Here is a 4,094-nt window from a genome sequence, read left to right as displayed (position 1 = left end):
ACATGTTCCATGATCTCAACAAATCATTTTTTCAATTCACTTTCTAGCATGTAAAATTCAAGAATAGGGAATTTAATCTGCTTTGAACTCAATACCAGCACTCCCCCAAGGTGGACCAACATAAGTGTAAGGCATGGAAATAGAAAAATAAATTCTCTTCCAGACCCCCACTAAATTGTAGTATTGTCCTCAATGATGCAAGAGAAACGAAAGAATTTACACAAAGAGAGCAGTGAAGGAGCAAGACAGCTATAAGGAGAACCAAATAGGAAAAGAAAAATTTGAAGGCAAAAGGAACAGGAATTACCTGGGCAGCTTTGAAAGGAATGCAGCCAAATTAAAAATAAAAACTGAAGAACAAAAGAAAATAATGAAAAGAAATGGATAGATCAAGAACCATCAATTGCGATCAAGCAAATGCAAAGTAGATTCTTTAGGTGCAAAATTAGAAATAAAATGCTTGAGCCTTTGACCAGTAACCTTAAAAGCATTTCCATTTTGAGGATTGACAACCTCAATAGCACCATGAGGGAAAATTGTTTTAACCAAATAAGGCACACTCCACCTAGACCTTAACTTACCAGGATCAAAAATCTTACTTTGGATGTGTTTGTTGGGTATACATCTTCGAAAAATTTGCTCAGAATAATATTTAAACAAGTAAAGGTCATCATAAAAAAAATGATTTAACCTCAGATGGTGGTTGTCATCTGAAGATGGCTTTATGGGTGCTACCCAAGGTGGCGACTCTTCAAACATTGGTTGCCAAAGCACCCCATGCCCAGTTCCTGCAAAAGAAACATTAGAAGTATCATCAAGTATATTTACATCACTTATAACACTTTCTAATGACAATTGTAAATCAGTAGAAGGAAGATTTAAGTGAAAATCCTCATCAATGATATTTTCTAGCAAATTAACTTCCCGAACTTTTTCTAAATCCTAAGGTTGCCTGCAAAGTATTAAAAATATTCAGCTCCAATGTCATGTTTCCAAAACTCAATTGATTAATGCATTCTACAATTGATTAATGCATTAGATATAGCAAGAAATGGTTTACCAAGAATTACAAGAGTTTGGAAAATAGATGGAGTCGACAAGTTCATATCAAGTACCACAAAATCCACAAGATAGTAAAATTTATCAACTTGAACCAAAACATCATCAACTATACCCCTAGGCATTTTTATAGATCTATCAGCAAGTTGCAAAATGATAGGTGTGGATTTCACCTAAACCAAGTTGTTCATACACAGTGTAAGGCAATAAATTGACACTTGAACCAAGATCCAACAAAGTGTGACCAATTTTTGAATTTCCTATCACACAAGCAATTGTAGGTGCTCCAGGATCCTTGTATTTAAGTGGTGTATTACTCTGAATGATAGCACTAACCTGCTCAGTGAGGAAAGCTTTTTTATGCACATTTAATCTTCTTTTCACAGTGCATAAATCCTTTAAAAATTTTGCATATGCAGGAATTTGCTGAATAGCATCTAACAAGGCGATGTTAATCCTAACTTGCCAAAAAACCTCAAGAATTTCAGCGAGATGCTTATCTTTATGCAATGGAACTAATTGCTAAGGAAAAGGAGCAGGTATAGGACAATCAGTTTTCTCATGCTCATCAGACACATGCTCTCCATCTTTATTAGAAAGGTTAGAAACCTTACCAGAATTGTATGGCTCATGTGCTGGAATGTCTATCACCTTACCGCTTCTTAAAGTATTCACCACTTTGACTGACTTTAAGTTAGGATCCTCACATACTACTTGCACTTGATGAGGTTGCCCTTGTGGATTTGGTTGTGACTGTGCGGGAAATTTACCCTTCTCTTGGGTATTTAAAGATGTAGTCAGCCTTGTGAGGGAACTCCTTATGTCATTAATTGCTAATGAATTCTTGTTGTTGAGTGTTGCTTGACCTTGCATGAACTGTTCAAATGTCACACTCAGCTGCTAAACCGTATCTTCAAGTCCCTTCTTCTGCATTGGAGGTGCTTGAATTGCGAGTTGAGAGGGCCCCGGAGCCAAGATTGCTGAAGCTATATGCTGGTCACCCGGCCTCCAACTGAAATTTGAGTGGCTCCTCCATCCTAGATTATAAGAATTAAAGTAAGGACTAGAATATGGTTTATGTATCATGTTTACAGCATTAGATTGGTCCAACAATACTTCTTTGAAAGCAGGGATCGTGGGACATTCATTAGTTGAACGCCCATGATCCTCACATATGCCACACTTCTCAGAAAATTTAGGGACAACATATATGCACTTGATTTACTTTCTTCAATTCCATGGCTTCCATTTTTCTAGACAGCAAGGTTACTTTAGTGCGCAAATCATCATCTTCCTTTAAAGTATATTTCCCATGACTAGAATCAACTTGCCTAGACCTATCATGCACATCAGTTGTGTCCCAAGATTGGGCATTTTCAGCAAGATAATCAAAATATTCAAATGCCTCCTCAGGCTCTTTGTCAAAAAATTCTCCATTACACATGGTTTGTACAAATTGGCGCATTTTAGGTGTCAACCTTTCATAAAAAAAAACTAATCACACCCCAATGTTCATAACCATGGTGTGGGCCCTTAGTGATATCTTACCTACGAAGGGCACACTAGCAAAGAAAAAGATTGTGAGGGAGGGGTTTTGTCCAGTTTGTACCAAAGAGGTAGAGACTGTCCTGCATGTTCTCTGGTCTTGTCTTGCTGCAACTTTTGTTTGGGGTGAAGTCTCGAGTCCTGTGAGGAAGTGGCATACACTATATGATGATTTTGCTGTCCTATGGAGGGATCTGCCCATAAGATTAGATGATGACCAGTTGGAACATATTGCAGCAGTGCTGTATCAGCTGTGGAAAAGAAGGAATAGGTGGGTTTTTGATCAAAAATTCCAAAGTCCATCTATCCTTTACAAAACTGCTATAGACGATCTTGAAGTTTTCAAGCAGGTGGGGCAAATGCAGAAGCAGCAAAGTTATGAGACAGCAATTCAATTGCAAGCTCGAGGTAGGGTGTTATGGGAACCAGCTGTGGAACTATGGGAATTGGTGGGGTGTTGAGAGACCATAGGGGTGATGCAGAGCTGGTGTTATCTGCTCCTAAGGCACATGTACCTTCTGCTTTTCATGCAGAATGTTATGCACTTATTCGGGCCATGCAATTGTGTCATGAGTTGAGGATCTCTAATGTAATTTTTGAGGGTGATGCAAAGCAGGTAATTGACAATATCAACAGTAATGTGTAGATTGCTCATGGAAGGGACAGTTGCTTGAAGATATCCAGTTCCTACTCGCAAGACAGGTTACTTGGAGGGTCATGTTTGTCAAGAGAGGAGGAAATCAAGCAGCTCATGCTGCTGCACAATATGCTAAGTATTTAAATTCAAAAGTTATCTGGATGGAAGAGGGACCAAGGGAGATCATGTCTTTTGTTTTGAGTGATAAAGATTGTATTGATTCTTGATGATTAATGAATTTTCAGTTTCAAAAAAAAAAAAAAAAAAAAAACCCATGGTGTGGGCATGAATCTAATAGATCTTTGAACCTTTCCCAACATTGATAAAAAGTTTCAGAATCCTTTTGAGAAAAATTCATGATCTGTCTTTTCAAAACATTTGTCCTATGTATTGGAAATAATTTTTTCAAAAATCCTGTTTGCATTTCTTGCCAAGTGCCTATGGTTCTAGGTCTTAATGAATTCAACCATATTTTAGCTTTATCTTTCAAGGAAAATGGGAACAATTTTAGTCTAATAACCTCCTTAGTGCAAGTCCAGTCCATGAATGTAAAACAAACATCTTCAAACTCTTTGATATGCAAAGAAGGGTTCTCAGATTCCATGCCATGAAAATGTGGAATTAATGGAATCATTCCAGGTTTGAAATTAAAATTGTTTGCATTCAAAGGTTGAATTATGCATGAGGGTATACTAGTTCTGATAGGTTGCAAATAATCTCTAAGTTTCCTGTTTCGATTCACCATTTCTCTATCATGATTCTCATGTTCAGCCATGGTGCTATGAGTGTCAGAAAATGATTCAAGAGAAAGAGATGTATAGTTAAAAGATGATAGTAATTTTGTCCTAAATAA

The 4,094-nt window shown here is 37.3% G+C and overlaps 1 non-coding gene across 1 annotated transcript; it reads left to right on the top strand.

Annotated features, from left to right (window-relative positions):
• Window positions 1-3,510: 3,510 nt before the first annotated feature.
• LOC122312110 lies at window positions 3,511-3,617 on the top strand. Its single transcript, XR_006243023.1, has one exon. It is a non-coding gene; the product is annotated as a small nucleolar RNA R71 (small nucleolar RNA).
• The last annotated feature ends 477 nt before the right edge of the window (window positions 3,618-4,094 follow it).

Source organism: Carya illinoinensis, chromosome 5 (assembly GCF_018687715.1).
Source record: "Carya illinoinensis cultivar Pawnee chromosome 5, C.illinoinensisPawnee_v1, whole genome shotgun sequence".
Taxonomy (NCBI): domain Eukaryota; kingdom Viridiplantae; phylum Streptophyta; class Magnoliopsida; order Fagales; family Juglandaceae; genus Carya; species Carya illinoinensis.
Note: the sequence above shows the minus strand (reverse complement) of the source record. Positions and strands in the feature narration are given on the sequence as shown.